The sequence below is a fragment of the Tamandua tetradactyla genome, chromosome 1, assembly GCF_023851605.1.
Source record: "Tamandua tetradactyla isolate mTamTet1 chromosome 1, mTamTet1.pri, whole genome shotgun sequence".
NCBI lineage: Eukaryota > Metazoa > Chordata > Mammalia > Pilosa > Myrmecophagidae > Tamandua > Tamandua tetradactyla.
The window spans coordinates 18104265-18125705 of record NC_135327.1 but is presented as its reverse complement, the minus strand read 5'-3'; the positions used below and the strand labels follow the sequence as shown (position 1 = coordinate 18125705).

General features: G+C 39.0%; 1 protein-coding gene and 1 pseudogene across 6 annotated transcripts in view; both read right to left on the bottom strand.

Moving 5' to 3' along the window:
- The window catches only part of PIGU (phosphatidylinositol glycan anchor biosynthesis class U), a 156409-nt gene that overhangs the window by 67675 nt on the left and 67293 nt on the right, over positions 1-21441 (bottom strand). The gene's annotated exons all lie outside the window — the stretch shown is intronic.
- On the bottom strand, positions 11145-21333 carry LOC143691737 (ribosome-recycling factor, mitochondrial pseudogene; annotated as a pseudogene).

The following is a 21441-nucleotide window of genomic DNA, read 5'->3' as shown; positions in this document are numbered from 1 at the left end:
TACCTATCAACACGAAACTTTCCATGACTGCTCAAATAATCACCTGCCAAATGCCTCCTAGTACACAAGGCAGCACACAAACTCTCACAGAGTGAAAGCTTCTTGGCTTGATTTCCAATACAAGGAAACCAAAGAAGTCAAAACCATTTACCTTATGGCATATTCTTGTAAAATTTCCAGACTCAGGAAGATTTTACAAAGCTTCATCCCAAAGATACATAAACAGATCAAGTCTATTAACATCCATGTCCTTTTTAACTTATATATTACTTATGCCTACAATTATTGCTTATGATATTCAGAGCTATAAAACCTATCCCTTTGGATGTTGCAACCCTCCCATTAGTACTTTTACAATATCCCTTCCTCACATACTATCTTTAGGCCACGGGATTATTATTATTTTTTCATTAAAATGAATTAATTTTCATTAATAATGTTCTCATTTCCTACATAAAATGTACTGCTATGGAGTCGTTAAACATGATGTTATAAAAGAATATGCAAAGGTATAGAATGCTTTTTATAACGTCCTACTAAGTGAAAGTTATGAAAGTTATATACACTATGAGACTTTTCAAAAAAACACACTAAAACACATTTAAAAAGACTAAAATGTTAGGTATCAGAAAATTCGCAGTGATTATCTGAGTGGTAGGATTGTGGGTGATGTTTCATTTATGCTTTTCTATATTTTCTAAACTTTTATAATGAACATACTTTGTTTTTGTCATAAGACAAAAGCTGATTTCTTTTTTAAAAAACAAATTAGCTATTCCTTTAAAATGGTTTAAGACAACAGGGCACCTGAAAACCAACGCTAGAATTTACTACAAGGTGTTCAAAGTGTGGCCCAGAAATCACTAGGGTGCAACTGATGGTTCAAGGTTAGTTTCTTAAAATGATAATGTTTCATAAAAGGAGGAAGGAGACACTCTATTTAGTCTGAGGAGTTTTATGCCTCCCCTACTCATCTCCAGAGGCAAACAAAAGGAGATGACCCATAGTTTGCTCAACACAGTCATCTGTATATTTAAACAACTAAGAGCCATTTCGGAGGAGGGAGGGTTGTAAACTTATAGGGAAGGGAGTGAAGAGAAAAGAGCTTTGAGAGCTCCATCTGTCAAACCAAGGAAACTCACTAGCTAGGAATAATTTATCAATAGAAATGCTATATAGAAAATAGAAGTAAGACAAAGAAAGGAGGATGTGACAGACCAAGGACAGAATGCTATAGGGTGGGGCTGTCTCACCATGTTGATTATGATGTTCTAGAACAAGGGAACTTAAAAGTATGACTGAGCAGGGACAAGATCATGACCACTCAAGCTATGCCACAAGCAGAGCATTCTCATACACATATCTGTTGAGCCACAGAAGCCTAGAACCAGAAGCAGGTCACTCTGAGATAAGGAGACGTCAGTACTGAGAAAGACAATATTCTGGAGCCCAAAAGCACAGGTGGGCTCAAGATTCTTTTACCCAGCCAAAAAATACGAATGACATTTTGTAGGAAACAGGCTAGGAAAGAACTTTTAAATTCAACATGTTTTTCTACTGGGTTGGGGTAGGGGAAAGAAGAAATCCCTGCATCTGTTATCAAAAGAGGAAGACTAGTGGGCCAACTCTGTCTCTTAGAAATGTAGTAAAAAACAAAACAAAAAAAACACGTCTTTCACCTCTCTCTCCCCCTGACACCAGGGAATGAAATAAGCACAGCCACGTTATACTCTAATTGCCTGAGATCAATAACTACTTGTCTGGAGCAGCTGACTGTTTATGAGAACCAAGAGATGAAAAGGCTCATAGTGAATAGAATGGAGTTCTAAGTTTTATAATACTTGCACCCAGGATCAGGAAGAAGCAGTCTTCTTTCCTTGGGTAAAATCTTTAGGAAGGAAAAATGCATCACTCCTGCTATTTCCTCTATTGGGAAATGGCATCAACATCCACCTGACTATCCCGACTCTTCTTCACCCCTCCCGTCCATCCCCTTCTCACACCAGTCACTATGCCCTAATGATCCACCTCTGAAACACCCACCATTCCAGTTCCTGCTTCCATCATCTCTCACCAGGAGTTCAACAGCCTCCTCCTCCTCCTCAATGGCCTCCCCCATCCCCCTCTCATTCAATCCACCCACCCAAAGAAGCACCAGAAGGATCCTTAACCCAGTTAAGATCTGACAAATCTTTGTTTAAAACTTTGGATGGTACCATTCCACCTCTCAGATTAAGTTCAAATTCCAACAGCAAACAAGACCCTTTACCATGCATCTTACCTCTCCAGCTTCCCCTCTCACCCCTCACCTCCATATTATATCTGTCTTCCAGCTACACTGGACCAGTGCCCAATTTCTGAAAACATCATGCCCTTTCATTTCTCTGTGTCTGTTCTCAGGCTATTCCCACTGCTATGCTGACCTTCCCTGCCCTCCTTCTAGTTGGAGGCCCATCCTTCAATGGCCAGTTGAAATGTCACTTCCTCTATGAGGCCCAAACAGAAGTGATAATAATAGTGATAATAGCTAACACACACGGAGAACATACTAGGTGCTAGGCCACGTGCTGTATTCCTGGCATTGTGAATACTGCCCAACTCAAAAAAAAAAAGGTCATTAGGAAATATCACAGCCTTGTAAATGCTCTATTATTCTGCTCATTTTTTTAACAGCTGTACTGAGATATAACGCACATATTCTACCATTTTACAAGTGAAGTAACCAAAGCACAGAAACAGAAAGATTAAGTGATATACAAAAAACCACATAGCAGGGTGCACAGGTGATTCAGTGGTAGAAAGCTCACCTTCCATGCAGGAGACCTGGGTTTGATTCTTGGACCATACCTCCCAGCCCCCACAAAAGAAAATCACAAAGCTGACCCCAATGTCCATCCTCTTAACCCTTGCATTAATGAGATTCATACTGATACTATCATATAATGTGCTAACATTTCTCTCTCTCCACTTGTTCATGAACTTCTCAAGGGCAATAAGTCTCCTTTAATTTGAAACCCCAGCACCTAGCACACTGTCTGGCACATTAGATGACTGACTGATTGAATGAATCTCATTCAGTGATATAGGACAGTTTTCATAAAATGCAAGCAGACTAAAAGCAACCAACTGTTCTTGAGGAAGGAAAATTTATGACAAATAAAAAACAGGGTGATGAAACACTAGTAAAGTATAAAAGAAATTTGGATGATTGAAAAAATAAACCTTGCAGAATAGTAGTTGAAGACTTGGGCAGGAGGGCCAGGCAGATGCAGAATGCTCTCTGATGAGTAAACTATTAGATGGATGAGACTTGTCATCCTAGGGCAAAACATGGTGCGACAGCAGTTGGATGTGTGGGGAATCTGGGTGTGGGATGCTGGGGCAAGTGTGGATAGGGCACAGGCACAGTCTGAGTAAAAGTGAAGAGGGATATACAGGCACATGAGAGACTCAGATAGGGCTGATGTGTTTTGAAAAACAAAGAAGGGGAAAGAAGAATGGGCCAGCAAGGAAGAAAGAAAGAATGATATGTGTCTGGGCAGAGTCAGGGAAGATATGGAAATTCAAAAGTGATTTCAAAAATTTTAGACAAACTGCAATAATAAACTATTTCTGGTCTCTTGCTCGATACTACACTTTGTGCTGGGTGCCAAGGAGACTAAAGACTCAGACAGTCTCTATCCTCGGGGATAAAATACATTCAGTAATTATGAAGGAAGTTCACCTAGCCCATCATGGAAAGCCAATACCTGAGTTTTGAACAATGAGCAGGTGAGGATGAGCAGTCCAAAGAAATAGCATGTGTAACTGGCAGGAGGGTGCAAGAGAGAATGGTGTGCCAGGGGCAGGAATTGGAATTAGCCCAATATGGTAAAAACAGGGTGAGTTGGGAGGAATGATTAGAAGTGGGAACAAAAAGGCTTCTGAGAATGTTGGCAACATTCTATTTCTTAATCTAGGTGCTGGTTACTTGTCATTTTGTGAAAATTCATTGAACTGCACAGTAATGATTTGTGTATTACCTTCAATTAAAAAGTTAGAATCTAAAAAAACTCATCAGGAGGCAGGCAGGGCAGCCAGATCATGAGGGGCATAGCGTGCACAGTTGACCACAAATATTTATCTAAAGACCTGCATCTGAAATAGCAGCCTCCTAAAGACAAGAGTTAGGGCACCCTGCTGGACTAAATGGGAGGATCTGTGCCAAGAGGACGGTGAATTTAAGTATGTATGTATAATCTACCATGTGTCTGCTAGTATTGTCCAGATAGATATTTGGGCACTAGATTTTCTATATAAGCCTCTGGTCCTTGGCCTTATCACAGGTTTATTAAAGTATATCAGTCAAAGATGTATGTGCAATAGCTAAAATATCAGGGACTTTCAGAGCCTACCCAATCAAGCTCTAAATAATGTTTTCCAACTCTGTATTTGTGTCAGGGTGGGGGCCAATAGAAATCATGGCAAGACCTGGGGTAACACTTTGCTTCCAGCAACTGCATCTTGAAAGCAATCTGGGGCTGGGTGATCGGCACAGCTATAATATACAGCAAGAAAATAGACTACGTAGGGCCATGGGGGCTGGTTCAGGATATGGACACCAAGTAGAATAAGTGGAGTCAGAGACAGGGTCACAGACAGTGACTTGTACCAGCATAGGCAGAGTGGGTCAGACTGGAATGTGGACAAAGGGCTGAGATCCCACAGGACATTCCGAAGAGGAAGTTGTACCAGGATCTGAAACGATAAGCCAGATTGCCAGAGAGGACGTAGAGAAGCTGGCGGCAGTGCCCTATGTTCTATATTCCTTCCCTATTGTGTACTTTCAACAGGGCTTCCAGAGAAGTCTATATGTATCAGTAATAATGACAATAATTTATTTAACCAAAGTCTGGTCCAGCCACTAACATGAACAGTTTACATATGTAGTAAGTAATTTAGTCCTTTCAATAACTCCATAAAATGTGGGTACTATTACTGCCCCCTTTTACAGATAAGGAAAATGAAGGACAGACAAGTTAAGTCAACTAGTGAATAACTTGTAATAGGATTTGAGAAAAAAAAGAGGTTATAGGATTTGAATCCAGTTTGACTCCAGAGTCCACACTCTTTAACTGCATCACTACATTGACCTTTTGCTCTCAATTTATGGCTGCATCTGAAAAATCACAATACACAGAGCAGCTATTTGTTGAACACGGGTTGCTAAGGAAGTATGCTAAGTATCTTATATTTCTGATTTATTCCTCCACTAACTCCATGAAGCCGATAAATCTCCATGATCAGCCTCTTGAGGCTGCGTGACTTGTCTGAGGCCACACAGCTGATAATTGGAATAGGCAGTCTTTGAAGCTGGATTGATCTGACAAAATCCTAGCCAGGATACTTTTCCCTTGGGTCCTTGGAGTTCTCTGTGACCCTCTCCATGGATAGGGATTCCTAGCAGAATTCCAAGTGGAATTATCAAACCTCAGAATCATTATGCTGTCCTTATTCCTCCAGGGATGGGCTCCAGGAGGAGAATCTTTTATTCTAACCTTCTCCTAGACCTCCCCAGAGGACCCAATGAAATCCTACTAATTCTGAGGGATCACTTATAAAGGAAGATATAACTAAGAATAACAACCAGCTCCACCACTGACGTATTTAGTACATGCTCCAATACCAAGCTAAGCATACACACATTATCTCATATATTCTTTACATTAATTCTATGAGGAATTCTTTCAATCCTCATGCTATAGATAAGGAAATTGAGGCCCAGAAGAGTTCAGTGACTCGCCCAAGGTGATGCAGCCAAGAAATGGTAGATCGGAGATTAGCTAGTACATCTTTCTGATATTAGAGTCTGAGCTCTTAATCACTCTTGGCTGCCTTCTGAAAGTACCAATCCATCTTTCTCCTTGGGAAACAAGTCTCATCACACTTCCTCTTTTGGTGGATAAGGAGTGTGAGTTGGAAGGGTCCTTAGGTGTCAAATCTTGAGAATTTCTAGTCCAGGACATCTCATTGTTAACAAACACCAGTACTGAACAAGCCAGCATCTGTTTTCTATTTTCCCCCTGTGCTGGTTTGCTAGCTGCTGGAATGCAACACACCAGAGAGGGATTGGCTTTTTTTTTTTTTTCCACTTTGGATAGCCTTTATTTAAAGTTCGCATCAGAAATGTGAGTATTTTAACCCCATCCTTGTAGCCAGATATTTTCTTATGAAAACTTCATTCCAGAGCATGACAGCAGCCCCTATTATACACTCTCTAGCGTCCTCCTTTTTTTTGCACTAAATTCTTTTTCTTATTAATTAAAAAAAATTAACAAACGAAACATTTAGAAATCATTCCATTCTACACATATAATCACTAATTCTGTTTTTTTTCTTTCTATTAATGTTTTAATTCTTATTCTGTTGTCTTTTTATTTCTTTTTCTAAATCGATGCAAATGTACTAAGAAATGATGAATATGCAACTATGTGATGTTATTAAGAATTACTGATTGTACATGTAGAATGGAATGATTTCTAATAATCAGTAATTCTTAATATCATCACATAGTTGCATATTCATCATTTCTTAGTACATTTGCATTGATTTAGAAAAAGAAATAAAAAGACAACAGAAAAAGAAATAAAATGATAATAGAGAAAAAAAAGACTATACGTACCATATCCCTTACCCCTCGCTTTCATTTACCACTATTTCAAACTGAATTTATTTTAACATTTGTTCCCCCATTATTTATTTTTATTCCATATGTTCTTCTCTTCTGTTGATATAGTAGCTAAAAGGAGCATCGGACATAAGGTTTTCACATTCACAGAGTCTCATTGTGAAAGCTATATCATTGTTCAATCATCATCAAGAAACATGGCCACTGGAACACAGCACTACATTTTCAGGCAATTCTCTCCAGCCTCTCCACTACATCTTGAACAACAAGGTGATATCTACTTAATGCGTAAGAATAACCTCCAAGATAACCTCTCGACTCTGTTTGGAATCTCTCAGCCATTGACACTTTGCCTCATTTTACTCTTCCCCCTTTTGGTCGAGAAGGTTCTCTCAGTCTCTTGATGTTAATTCTCAGCTCATTCTAGGGTTTTTCTCAGTCCTTTGATGTTGAGTCTCAGCTCATTCCAGGATCTTTGTCCCACGTTGCCAGGAAGGTCCACACCCCTGGGAGTCATGTCCCACGCAGAGAGGGGGAGGGTGGTGAGACTGCTTGTCATGTTGGCTGGAGAGAGAGGCCACATCTGAGCAACAAAAGAGGCTCTCTTGGGGGTGACTCTTAGGCCTAAATTTTAAGCAGACTTGACCTATCTTTTGTGGGGTTAAGTTTCATGTGAACAAACCCTAAAACTGGGGGCTCAGCCTATAGCTTTGGTTGTCCACACTGCTTGTGAGAATATCAAGAATTCAACTTGGGGAAGTTGAATTTCTCCCCACTCTCACCATTCCCCGAAGGGGGCTTGCAAATACTTTTCCAGTCACTGATCAAATCATTCTGGGATTCATTGGGGGATCACTCTGGACAAACCAACAAAATCTCATGTGCTACCTGAGATTCCAAGTACTTATGACATTCAATCAAACTATCTACATGAGTTATATTAGGAAATGCTCTAGTCAAAATCTAAATTTTGTAACAAACATTTTTTGCTTTAGTCTTACACATAATGTGACATTTTGAAGTATTAGTTATCATCTATTTTCAGTACTCTGCAATAATGACAATCCTTTGTTCTTCCTCATGAAAAAACATTTTTAAAATTTGTACATTGTACATTTCACTATTATTATACACTCTAGGCATTCCTAGATTATACCATCTCGATCTTTAACATCTATCTTTCTTTCTGATTTCATTTATGTCCCCAGCCCTCCTCCCTCTATCATTCTCACATGCAGCTTCATTCAGTGTTTTAACATAATTACATTACAGTTAGGTAGTATTGTGCTGTTCACTTCTAAGTTTTTGTATCCAGTCCTGTTGCACAGTCCGTATCCCTTCAGCTCCAATTACCCAAAATCTTACCCTATTTCTATCTCCTGATGGCCTCTGTTACCAATGACATATTCCAAGTTTATTCTCGAATGTCGGTTCACATCAGTGGGACCATACAGTATTTGTCCTTTAGTTTTTGGCTAGTCTCACTCAGCATAATGTTCTCTAGGTCCATCCATGTTATTACATGCTTCTTAAGTTTATTCTGTCTTAAAGCTGCATAATATTTCATCATATGTATATACCACAGTTTGTTTAGCCACTCGTCTGTTGATGGACATTTTGGCTGTTTCCATCTCTTCACAAATGTAAATAATGCTGCTATAAACAGCATTATTTACAAATAATGCGGTGTGCAAATGTCCGTTTGTGTCTTTGCCCTTAAGTCCTCTGAGTAGATACCTAGCAATGGTATTGCTGGGTCATATGGCAATTCTATATTCAGCTTTTTGAGGAACCGCCAAACGGCCTTCCACAGTGGTTGCACCATTTCACATTCCCACCAACAGTGGATAAGTGTGCCTCTTTCTCCACATCCTCTCCAGCAATTATCATTTTCTGTTTTGTTGATAATGGGCATTCTGGTGGGTGTGAGATGATATCTCATTGTGGTTTTGATTTGCATGTCTCTAATGGCCAGGGACGTTGAGCATCTCTTCATGTGCCTTTTGGCCATTTGTATTTCCTCTTCTGAGAAGTGTCTGTTCAAGTCGTTTTCCCATTTTGTAATTGGATTGGCTGTCTTTTTGTTGTTGAGTTGAACAATCTTTTTATAAATTCTGGATACTAGACCTTTATCTGATATGTTGTTTCCAAATATTGTCTCCCATTGTGTAGGCTGTCCTTTAACTTTCTTGATGAAGTTCTTTGATGCACAAAAGTGTTTAATTTTGAGGAGCTCCCATTTATTTGTTTCTTTTTTCAGTGCGCTTGCTTTAGGTGTAAGGTCCATAAAACCACCTCCAGTTGTAAGATTCATAAGATATCTCCCTACATTTTCCTCTAACAGTTTTATGGTCTTAGACATTATGTTTAGATCTTTTATCCATTTTGAGTTAACTTTTGTATAGGGTGTAAGATACGGGTCCTCTTTCATTCTTTTGCATATGGATATCCAGTTCTCTAGGCACCATTTATTGAAGAGACCGCTCTGTCCCAGGTGAGTTGGCTTGACTGCCTTATCAAAGATTAAATGTCCATAGATGAGAGGGTCTACATCTGAGCATTCTATTCGATTCCATTGGTCAATATATCCATCTTTATGCCAGTACCATGCTGCTTTGACCACTGTGGCTTCATAACATGCCTTAAAGTCAGGCAGCGTGAGACCTCCAGCTTCGTTTTTTTTCCTCAAGATACTTTCAGCAATTCGGGGCACCCTGCCCTTCCAGATAAATTTGCTTATTGGTTTTTCTATTTCTGAAAAGTAAGTTGTTGGGATTTTGATTGGTATTGCGTTGAATCTGTAAATCAATTTAGGTAGAATTGACACCTTAACTATATTTAGTCTTCCAATCCATGAACATGGTATGCCCTTCCATCTATTTAGGTCTTCTGTGATTTAACAGTTTCTTGTAGTTTTCTTTGTATAGGTCTTTTGTCTCTTTAGTTAAATTTATTCCTAAGTATTTTATTCTTTTAGTTGCAATTGTAAAAGGAATTCGTTTCTTGATTTCCCCTCAGCTTGTTCATTGCTAGTGTATAGAAACAATACAGATTTTTGAATGTTGATCTTGTAACCCGCTATTTTGCTGTACTCGTTTATTAGCTCTAGTAGTTTTGCTGTGGATTTTTCGGGGTTTTTTACATATAGTATCATATCATCTGCAAACAGTGAGAATTTTACTTCTTCCTTTCCAATTTTGATGCCTTGTATTTCTTTTTCTTGTCTAATTGCTCTGGCTAGAACTTCCAACATGATGTTGAATAACAGTGGTGATAGTGGACATCCTTGTCTTGTTCCTGATCTTAGGGGGAAAGTTTTCATTTTCCCCATTGAGGACGATATTGGCTGTGGGTTTTTCATATATTCCCTTTATCATTTTAAGGAAGTTCCTTTGTATTCCTATCCTTTGAAGTGTTTTCAACAGGAAAGGATGTTGAATCTTGTCAAATGCCTTCTCTGCATCAATTGAGATGATCATGTGATTTTTCTGCTTTGATTTGTTGATATGGTGCATTGCATTAATTGATTTTCTTATGTTGAACCATCCTTGCATAACTGGGATGAATCCTACTTGGTCATGATGTATAATTCTTTTAATGTGCTGCTGGATTCAATTTGCTAGAATTTTGTTGAGGATTTTTGCATCTATATTCATTAGAGAGATTGGTCTGTAGTTTTCTTTTTTTGTAATATCTTTGCCTGGTTTTGGTATGAGGGTGATGTTGGCTTCATAGAATGAATTAGGTAGCTTTCCCTCTACTTCAATTTTTTTGAAGAGTTTGAGCAGGGTTGGTACTAATTCTTTCTGGAATGTTTGGTAGAATTCACATGTGAAGCCGTCTGGTCCTGGACTTTTCTTTTTGGGAAGCTTTTGAATGACTGATTCACTTTCTTTACTTGTGATTGGTTTGTTGAGGTCATCTATTTCTTCTTGAGTCAAAATTGGTTGTTCATGCCTTTCTAGGAAGTTGTCCATTTCATCTACATTGTTGTATTTATTAGCGTAAAGTTGTTCATAGTATCCTGTTATTACCTCCTTTATTTCTGTGAGGTCAGTGATTATGTCTCCTCTTCCATTTCTGATCTTATTTATTTGCATCCTCTCTCTTCTTCTTTTTGTCAATCTTGATAAGGGCCCATCAATCTTATTGATTTTCTCATAGAACCAACTTCTGGTCTTATTGATTTTCTCTATTGTTTTCATGTTTTCAATTTCATTTATTTCTGCTCTAATCTTTGTTATTTCTTTCCTTTTGCTTGCTTTGGGGTTAGTTTGCTGTTCTTTCTCCAGTTCTTTCAAGTGGACAGTTAATTCCTCCATTTTTGCCCTTTCTTCTTTTTTGATATAGGCATTTAGGGCAATAAATTTCCCTCTTAGCACTGCCTTTGCTGCATCCCATAAGTTTTGATATGTTGTGTTTTCATTTTCATTCACCTCGAGATATTTACTAATTTCTCTTGTAATTTATTCCTTGACCCACTGGTTGTTTAAGAGTGTGTTGTTGAGCCTCCACGTATTTGTGAATTTTCTGGCGCTCTGCCTATTATTGATTTCCAACTTCATTCCTTTATGATCCGAGAAAGTGTTGTGTATGATTTCAATCTTTTTAAATTTGTTGAGACTTGCTTTGTGACCCAGCATATAGTCTATCTTTGAGAATGATCCATGAACACTTGAGAAAAAGGTGTATCCTACTGTTGTGGGGTGTAATGTCCTATAAATGTCTGTTAAGTCTAGCTCATTTATTGTAATATTCAAATTCTCTGTTTCTTTATTGATCCTCTGTCTAGATGTTCTGTCCATTGATGAGAGTGGGGAATTGAAGTATCCGACTATTATGGTAGATGTGTCTATTTCCCTTTTCAGTATTTGCAGTGTATTCCTCACATATTTTGGGGCATTCTGGTTTGGTGCATAAATATTTATGATTGTTATGTCTTCTTGTTGAATTGTTCCTTTTATTAGTAGATAGTATCCTTCTTTGTCTCTTTTAACTGTTTTACATTTGAAGTCTAATTTGTTGGATATTAGTATAGCTACTCCTGCTCTTTTCTTGTTGTTATTTGCATGAAATATCTTTTCCCAACCTTTCACTTTCAACCTATGTTTATCTTTGGGTCTAAGATGTGTTTCCTGTAGACAGCATATAGAAGGATCCTGTCTTTTAATCCATTCTGCCAGTCTATGTCTTTTGATTGGGGAGTTCAGTCAATTAACATTTAGTGTTATTACTGTTTGGGTAGTACTTTCCTCTACCATTTTGCCTTTTGTATTTTATATATCATATCTAATTTTCCTTCTTTCTATACTCTTCTCCACACCTCTCTCTTCCATCTTTTCATATCTGTCTCTAGTGCTCCCTTTAGTATTTCTTGCAGAGCTGGTCTCTTGGTCACAAATTCTCTCAGTGACTTTTTGTCTGAAAATGTTTTAATCTCTCCCTCATTTTTGAAGGACAATTTTGCTGGATATAGAATTCTTGGTTGGCAGTTTTTCTCTTTTAGTAATTTAAATATATCATCCCACTGTCTTCTTGCCTCCATGGTTTCTGCTGAGAAATCTACACATAGTCTTATCGGGTTTCCCTTGTATGTGATGGATTGTTTTTCTCTTGCTGCTTTCAAGACCCTCTCTTTCTCTTTGACCTCTGACATTCTAACTAGTAAGTGTCTTGGAGAACGTGTATTTGGATCTATTCTCTTCGGGGTGCGCTGCACTTCTTGGATCTGTAATTTTAGGTCTTTCATAAGAGTTGGGAAATTTTCAGTGATAATTTCTTCCATTAGTTTTTCTCCTCCTTTTCCCTTCTCTTCTCCTTCCGGGACACCCACAACACGTATATTTGTGCGCTTCATATTACCATTCAATTCCCTGAGCCCCTGCTCATATTTTCCCATTCTTTTCCCAATAGTTTCTGTTTCTTTTTGGATTTCAGATGTTCCATCCTCCAGTTCACTAATTCTAACCTCTGTCTCTTGAAATCTACCATTGTAGGTTTCCATTGTTTTTTTCATCTCTTCTACCGTATCTTACATTCCCATAAGTTCTGTGATTTGTTTTTTCAGACTTTCCATTTCTTCTTTTTGTTCATTCCTTGCCTTCTTCATGTCCTCCCTCAAGTCACTGATTTGGTTTTTGATGAGGTTTTCCATTTCTGTTCGTATATTCAGAATTAGTTGTCTCAGCTCCTGTATCTCATTTGAACTATTGGTTTGTTCCTTTGACTGGGCCATATCTTCAATTTTCCTGGTGTGATTTGTTATTTTTTGCTGGCATCTGGACATTTAATTATCTTAATTAGTTTATTCTGGAGATTGCTTTCACTTATCTTACTTAGGGTTTTCTTGCTAGATGAGTTTGTTGTCTATCTGTTCATTGACCTTCAGTTCAGCTTTTTCTGGGCCTCTAGCTTAAGTTTTGTTTAACAGAGGGTAATTTTTCAGTTCTTGTTTCTTGTCCTGCTTGTAATGTGCCTTTTCCCTCCCCACACTTAGGAGGGTCTACATAGGTATTACAGACTCCAGCCGGGTTTTCCCGGACTAAGCTGGCCTCCTTTCGGGGGAAGGAATCACCTGCGTCAGTTTTCCCTGAGTGTGAGACCCAGCAGGTTGAAAGACTTTCCTGTGAAGTCTCTGGGCTCTGTTTTTCTTATCTTGCCCAGTATGTGGTGCTTATCTGTCTGTGGGTCCCACCAGCAAAAGATGTTGTGGCTCCTTTAACTTTGGAAGGCTCTCCCTGCTGGGGTCGTGGTGGAGACAGAGGAAAGATTGTAGGCTGGTTTTAATGGCTTCAAATTGTGAAGCCCTGGGGTCTGAATTCCTTGAGAGAGGGATTCTACCTGAGTTGTGTTTCACCCCTCCCATGGGGAAGGTTCAGGTGGGAGACAGCCCTGAAAGCAGCCTGTTTCTGCGTTTGGGGCAGTTGCAGCGTGTGTAATCCCGCCGCTGAATCCAGAGGCAGCCAAGCCTCTGTAGAAACAGCCTCAGAAGGCTCCGTTTCATCCCCTTTCCTCTTTTTCGGTTAGCCCAATAGGCGACCTCCGCCTTGACCAGTTTCGCCTGAGCTGGGGGCCTATTTTTAGTAGTCAGAATTTGTTTATTAATGCCACTATTGGTGTTTGGTTGGACTCAGTCCCTGCTACTGTTAGAGACTCTTTCCTTTCCCGCCGGGATGCCGCCTATGGGGGAGGGGTGCCAGGCGCCAGCTGCCGCGGCTTGGGGAACTATACACGGCTTGGGGAACTCACTGTTCCGGAGACTCGCAGCCGGTCCAGCTGGTCCAGACTGGGGTACACTGTGTGTCTGGTCACTGTCGTGGCTCCGGAAGCTGTTCTGTACTGCTTCTGGTTATTTAGTAGTTGCTCTGGAGGACGAACTAAAACGCACGTACATTACTAAGCCGCCATCTTGGCCCCCCGATCACTTCCTCAATGGATTGGCTTTTAATAAAAGGGGATTTATTTTGTTGGTTCTTCAGAGGAAAGGCAGCTAACTTTCCACTGAGGTTCTTTCTTACGTGGAAGGCACAAGATGGTCTCTGCTGGTCTTCTCTCCAGGCCCCTGGGTTCCAACAACATTCCCCGGGGTGACTTCTTTCTGCATCTCCAAAGGCCTGGGCTGAGCTGCTAGTGCTGAGATGAAGAATGCCAAGCTGCTTAGGCTGTGCTACACTGCGTTCTCTCATTTAAGCACCAGCCAATTAAGTCAAATGTCACTCACTGCAGCAGACACGCCTCCTAGCTGACTGCAGATGTAATTGGCCACAGATGTGGTTCACATACTGTTGGCTTATGTCCGCAGCAACAAGACTAGGTATGCTCACCTGGCCAAGTTGACAACTAAATCTAACTAACACACCCCCCTTTTCCTTAAAGCCTAATGAGGACTACTTCACAGGGATAGAATATTTTAACTAGCTTACTGAAAGGCAGAATATCTCTTGATCAAAACAGTGACCTTCAAAATAAAAACCAAGGTGCTCCACAAAATTAACATTAACACTGCCCAGAGACAGATCCGTGCTCCCTGGCAAACACCTCAAGAAGGGTATCACAATACAATGGCCTGGGCCTTCTTATTGGCCTGAGTCTCTCAATGTGTCTCAGGCAACTCTGGGCTTGCAACAAAGGAAGTCAAGGAAGAGCAAGTAGAAAAAGTCAGAGGACAGAGCAAATGAGGGTGCTCCCTTACTGGGGCACAGTTCCATGGAAATCTGGGAAGTTGCCAGTCAACTTCCACTGTCCCTATCTTTTTTTTTTTAACTATGAAAAGTAATATATATACAAAAAAGCAATAAATTTTAAAGCGCATCGTAATGATTACTTATAGAACAGATTTCCCAGTTTGGTATGGGTTACAGTTCCAAAATTCTAGGTTTTTCATTCTAGCTGCTCCAAGACACTGGAGACTAAAAGACATATCAATGATGATTCAGCAGTCATACTCATTTGCTAAATCGTCTGTTATAACTCCACCTTCTCCTTTGATCTTTCTCCCAGTCTTTAGGGGTATTTGGGCTATGCCCATTCCAACTTTTCCATGATGGAAAAGACTGTCAATAATATGGGAAGGGGGATGGAACTAGTTGATATTTTGGAGAAGCTGGCCCCTCTGGGTTTCAGGACTTATCTAGCCTAGGAACCCATTTGAAAGTTGCAGTTTTCTGGAAAATAATCATAGTGCATGGAACCTTTGTAGAATTTTGTATAAAGTTCTGCGTGTTCTTTAGGTGTCCCTATCTTCTTATCAGCTAATTTATTACTTTTTACTATGTGCTCATTGAAGAAACTTTGGGAGAAAATAAACAAAAAGGAAATAAAAATCACCCATGTACTTACTATATAGAGCCAAGTATTGCTTTTTTGGAATACTATTTATTATTTTTGTTTTAAAATAGTTGAGATCATATTTTATTAAAACATGTCATTTTAAATTCGGCTTTAATAAAATACATTCTCACTTCATTTACAATTTACACTTCGATTACAATTATTTTTAAACATCATGTGTATCACAGACCACTGTATGGATAAACCATATTTTACTACCATATTTACTAAATATCATTTATGCTTCTATTTTGAAATATTTTCTAATTTTTCTAGTTATAAATAATCTGACAATGACCTCTCACCATAAATCTTTGTATTTCTGCATTACTTTAGAATAGTTTCTCAAAAGTAGAATTAATAAATCAAAGGTACAACCTTTTCATGATTACTGCTGAATGTTTCTCAAAAGGGTTGTACCAATTTATAAGCTAATTTGCTATGTAGGAAAGTGCCACCATTTTACAGCATCATTACCAGCACTGAGAATTAGCTTCTAAAATCTTCCAAGTTGAAAGGTTAAAAATGGCACTTCTTTGTTACTTCAGTGTCCTTTTCTTAATTATTTACCTAGGGAGTTGATTTATTTCTTCTCTTGTGAATTGTCTCAATTGTTTTCCTTTTTAAATAGAGTATATTATTCCTTCACCAATTTTATTAAAAATCCTTATGTGGGCGGTGGCTCAGTGGCAAAATTCTCGCCCACCATGCTGGAGACCCGGGTTTGATTCCTGATGCCTGCCCATGCCAAAAAAAAAAAAAATCTAATTATGTGGTACAAATGTGAAATGTAGAACTATGGCTTATAGACCTTGAACTAATTTTACAATATATACTGTTAGTAAGGATTGCTGCTATACTACAGAAGAGTAGTTCAGAGTCTTAGCTAGGAGAGAATTCTTTAAATATTTAGGAGAGAATTCTTTAAATATTTTAAAGATTAGAAATGTTGTTTGTAATGTCTCTATTTAAAATAGCCACCAACAATGGGAAACAAATGTCTGGAAAAGGACAAGGCCTATGCTGACAATGGCGTATTAAATAGGCTGGGATACCTTGACAAATACAGATGAGGAATTAAACTGGAGGTAGGGGAGCAGTGATGACAGACTTTTACTTTTCATTGTATTGCCTAAATTTCTTTTATTCTTATCAAGAGCCTGAACACTCTAAATTAAAAAACAAACAAAAGGGCAGGCAATGATGGCTCAGTGGCAGAGTTCTCACCTGTCATGGTGGAGACCTGGGTTCGATTCCTGGTACCTGCCCATGTAAAAAAACAAAACAAAACAAAAAACAAACAAAAAATTTTAATCACCCCCCCCAAAAAAAAGACAAATGTGACTAATGTTAAACATGATTCCTATGAAATAAGTGATAAAAATAAAGCAAAATAGCCTGTGTAACATTACAAAATGTCTTTGAATTCACTAGACAGAAATCTGGAACGATATAATAATTTTTCTCTCTGTAATCTAGAACAGTGTGGGTACAAAAAAGATACATATAACATACTTAGATTTCACTGCAAAGGAAATCCTTGCATTGATTTAAAGGGTCACAAAGAAGTTTTTTTTTTAATGCCATAATTCATACTGGCATTAAATTCATATTGTCTCATTTTGTGTGAGACTCCTATTGCGTGTACTTTCAGAGGGCATATCTTCCATCCATCCTTGTACTTGGCTATTTTAAAAATGTTATTTCCAAAGGTTGCAGCTCCATCTTTCCTGCCAGGCTACAGCATATATCCCTTATTTTAATAGACACATTTATCAACCTTGATAAATGACAGCCTATATGAGCCTGATATTCTGGGAACAGATACTGAGGCAATAAATATTCACAGACAGCAAAGAGTCTTCACTATTTCAGAGTCATTTCTGACAAAATGACCACAGTCTTTAGAATAAGACCAACCAGCTGTGAAATACCTAAGTAATTTTAAGTAACTGATAATTAAGTTAAACTTAGGAACTTAGAGAAAGACCACTCTTAACTACTCCAAGAGAACAATGTCTCAGGGAGACCTAACGTTCCCATGTGCCATTCTAGAAAAGGTAAGTAAACTGAGTAAAAGGTTCTATGTATGAATTTTGAATCTATTTCCTGAGCATGCAAACTATTCAGCAACAATGTAGGGAAATAAGGACTCTCATACACACTTTTTTTTTTCCCTTTGTGGTTTTTATTCTTTCCAATTTATTTAGATTTTATAGTTGAGTGAAAATGGGTCCCTAGCAAAGGTAACTAACTCATCATAGGTGAAGGCCACAACAGCCCAAGCACAGTTCAAAGTTGGGGTCAGAGCCTGTCTGTTTGTTTGAAAGAAGATTCCTAAGATGAGGAGCATGTGTGCTAAGCCTGCCAATGGTGCTAGTCTCTTGGCTATATCATAGTCAAGATAATGCCTTGAGTAAAGGCCCTCTGCAGATATTCTCTGAGGGTCACACATGCCAGAAGGTCTAAGGCAGAATGGGAAAGCGGTTAGGAAGAGAGAGACTTAGTCTGGGTGTCCCACTGGAAGGCCAAGCCTCACAAAGAGCCACAAAGCACAGGTTCCAGCCTTCTGTGCAGATGGGGTAGAGAGGTCTCAATTTGCCACTCATAATATTCACAGAAACTGAGCTCTACAGCATTGCTGGCTTCTGGCGAACTTGCATCCAAAGAGTTCTTTGGTCTTCATTGCCAGATGTCTATCCAGCTCTGCAACTGCATTATCAGCCTTTCAGCTGATCTGTTTCTCTCTAAGTCTAATGGTGTCCTCTGAGGTCTTATCCTTTGATTTCTTTAGATTATTCATCGCATTAGTATGAACCTTCCTTAAAGAGCCTTTGGCTTTGTTGGTGTTCTGTTTGGTCAGCTTTACCAGCATTTCCCTGTGTTCCCTGGTTACTCTGGCTATGGGGACCCAAATTAGTGTCCCTTCCACTTCTGGGTTCAGATTCATTCCACTTTCTCTTATAGCCTTAATAGTTGCAGCTGTACTCTCTGGGAAGCTGGCCATGTTCATCAAAATCAGCTGTGGTGACTTCATGGCACTCTGGCCAATCTGGTTTAAAGCAAGCTATCCATCAGCAGTTTACCACAGTGATATGATCAAGGGATCCTGGTGAGTTCCTTATGTTCAGAGTCTTACTGAAATTACCCTTGAGGGTTTCCATCACAGACTTCATTTCTTCATCTACTTCTTCCAAGTTGATTATATCTTCAACCAAGGAAACATTAATATTCACTTTGATTTGAGACTGTCCTTTTCTTTTGGCTTTGGCTTTCTTGATAACAAAATGGCGGACTGGTACAGCTGGATAAGTCATGTATTGCCTATGGTCATTCTGTCTTCCTCTCAGTATTTTCAGGGTAACGTCTGAAACAGGTCTGGTCAAGGCCACAAGGGAGCTGCAAAAGGCAGGGTGGGCCAAGAGGAGTCACCCTAATCCCAAAGCCGTGACTGAAGACAATCTTTGTGAACATCTGCTTTGATATCTATCACTTTTTCTTTCAAAGAAATTCATGCCAAGGTCAGACACAGCTAATAAAACAAAACTTGTCATTCTTCATATGCAAGGTAGCCTAGGTTCAGTAAGACCTGAATGCAAATTTCAGCTTTGAGCAATTCCCTCTTCTCTGGGTATCATACATCTCAGCCAACACCACCCAGGATACCAGGGAAAGGGTCATATGAAGGTGGCCTCTCACATACTTCTTATGGGAATATAAATTGGTAAAACTTCTCCTGAAGTCAACTTAACAATAAATTTCAGAAATCCTAGACATTACATACCCAAGAACACAATAATTCTACTCTTAGGCCTTTACAGTAAGAGAGTAATTGAACATGGGGGTGAATACTTACATTATAAAGGTGACTGCAGTATTATTTATAATAGTTGAAAACTGGAAAATCACCTAAATGTTCAATGTAGAAGTTGGTTGAGGAATTTCTATGCATTCATCTATACAAGAGAACAGTGTGAACCCATTAAAAATGAAAGACTGTGTATTTACTGATATATGTGGTAAACTGTATTATTGGCCTCAATTCGCCACTTCTTTCTGTGTTCACCAGGCCCTTTGCTGTTTAACTTTGCAGTGCCCTCTCATTATGATCAGGATGAAAATCTCCACCTCTGGATTCAGCCATGTTATATTTTGATCAATGGGATGTTAGTACCTGTGATGTAATCAGAAATTTTATAAGTGTATCCCTAACTGGGCTTGCTCACTATTGTGCCTCTGCGATTGCCATGAGAAGAACATGCCTAAATTCACTTCCTCGTCCGGGAGGAGAACGAACACGTGAAGCAGAGACCAGCCTAGATTAACTAACTCCAGTAAGCTACTGATATATGAATGAGCCCCACTGAGACCAGCAAACTACCTAGCCAAGTCCAGCCTAGCTCAGGTGACCTCTAGCTGACTCATAGATGTACAAGCTATGTAAATGCTTATTGTCGTTTTAAGCCAGCAAGTTTTGGAGTGTTTTCAAAATAATATTTTTGCGGCAAGAGCTAACTGCTAACTTTTAACAATATTTAAATGTCTAGAATAAAAATAGGAAAAAATACAGAACTATACACTCTGAAATGCTAATGGAGGGACTTCTATTAAAAATGGTAAAATGATTACAAGTGTTTATCATCTCTCCCTCTAGAATCCTAAATTACAGTAAAGAAATAGAACTAGTATTGAATGTCAAAGAACAGGAGAGGAGATCACAGCAAAATTAATTTTAACAAATAGTGGAAAACAAAAAACAGGATGAAAGGATATACAACTTTTAGCAATGTGGAAGAAATTACAGCTCACTGGCTTTCATACTAGAATACCAATAAAAACCAAACCAATTCACCCCATAGAACTTCTGAGAAATACAGTACCTGAAGGCATCAGGTACTAGGGAAGGCAAGGGTGAGAGACAAAAATCAAGCCGAATGTTTGTATACGAACCAGTCAAAACCACAGATCCCATCCCAAATTATGTGCATCCAGGTGACTACTCCTACACACTCTATTCCCCTGACTTTCTATCTGCCCCACCCTAAACCCCCAGAATTCCACGAGCCAGTTTTAGAGAACATTAAAGAGACACAGGTCTAGGGTATATTAAGCAAAATGACAGACTGAAGTGAGGTGAGGGCTGAAAAGTAATGAAATTCTATATACTGAAATTAGCCTCCTTCCCTGTTCCTGCTCTCAAAACTCCAGCAGCCAGTCATATGCACCCCCTACCCCACCCCAACCCCAACTCTCCAATTCCAGGTAGGATATTGGAGGATTCCTCTCTGGAAAAACTGAATCATTTCAGAAAAAAATAAAGCCTATAGATGATGACATTTAGGAGTACCTCCACCAAAAAAGGCCAGCCCGCTGCCTAATCTCCCTGCACTGAGGATGATACATCAACAAACTCTGCCCATGCACATGCACAGTCTGCAATCCATATATTAGAACCTTATCCTCTCATAAATAGATGCATATAACAAAAAAATCACCACATATAAGAAAAAAAATCCTCCTATATGAAAGAAGAGTCAAAAGCCACCAGGAAAAAGGAGGGAGGAATAAAAGAGGACCAGAAAGATAGAGGAACTATACTTGAAACAGAAGGAAAGTGAAAAAATATATATACTAAGAGAGACAGAGGGCACTGTAGCAGTAAAACAAAAATGGATGCTTCAAGAAATAATCAGAGATAAAGAACTAAAAATTATGGTAAATAAAATTAATAATTCAAGAAAAGATCTGGAAAATAAAAACAAAGAAATATTGGGTGGGCCATGGTGGCTCAGCCGGCAGAGTTCTCGCCAGCCATGCCAGAGACCCGGGTTTGATTTTCGGTGCCTGGCCATGGGGAAAAAAAAAACAAACAAGGAAATATCTGAGAGAAAGTAAATCAGGGAAATGGAAACATCAACAGAAAAACAAAAAATACAATAAAAATT